Genomic DNA, 764 nt, shown 5'->3' with positions numbered 1-764 from the left:
GAACAGACACAAAAATTCTCAACAAGATACTAGCAAACAGAATGCAATAGCACATCAAAAAGATTATACACCATGATCAAGAAGGATGTAGGGATGGTTCAGCATATGCAAATCAGTAAATATGATAAACACATCAACAAAAGTAATGATAAAAACCATATGATTATCTCAATAGAAGCAGAAAAAGCATTTGACAAAATTCAACATTGCTTCATTATAAAAACCCTCAACAAATTAGGTATAGAAGGAAAGTATCCCAACACACAAAAAAGCCATCTATGACAAACCCACCACCAACATCATCCTGAATGGGGAAAAACAGAGAGCTTTTCATTTAAAAACAGGAACAAGACAAGGGTGTCCACTCTCACCACTCCTACATAGTATTATAAATATTAGCCAGAGCAATCAGGCAAGAGAAAGAAAGGGCATCCAAATTGGAAAAGACCAAGTTAAATTGTTACTGTTCACAGATGACATGATCCTGTACATAGAAAAACCTATGACCTCTACCAAAAAACTCATAGAGGTCATAAATGAATTCAGTCAAGTTCCAGGATACAAAATCAAAATGCAAAAATCAGGAATATTTTTATACACCAAAAGTGAACTAGCAGAAGAAGAAATCAAGAAAGCAAGCCCATTTACACTAACTACCAAATGAACAAAATACCCAGGAATAAATTTAACCAAGGAGGTGAAAGATCTCTACAATGAGAACTACAAAACACTGCTGAAAGAAATCAAAGAGGACACAAAAAGAC

This window comes from Galeopterus variegatus, unplaced genomic scaffold (assembly GCF_000696425.1).
Source record: "Galeopterus variegatus unplaced genomic scaffold, G_variegatus-3.0.2 Scaffold5676, whole genome shotgun sequence".
Classification (NCBI taxonomy): Eukaryota; Metazoa; Chordata; class Mammalia; order Dermoptera; family Cynocephalidae; genus Galeopterus; species Galeopterus variegatus.
This window is presented reverse-complemented; position numbering follows the sequence as displayed.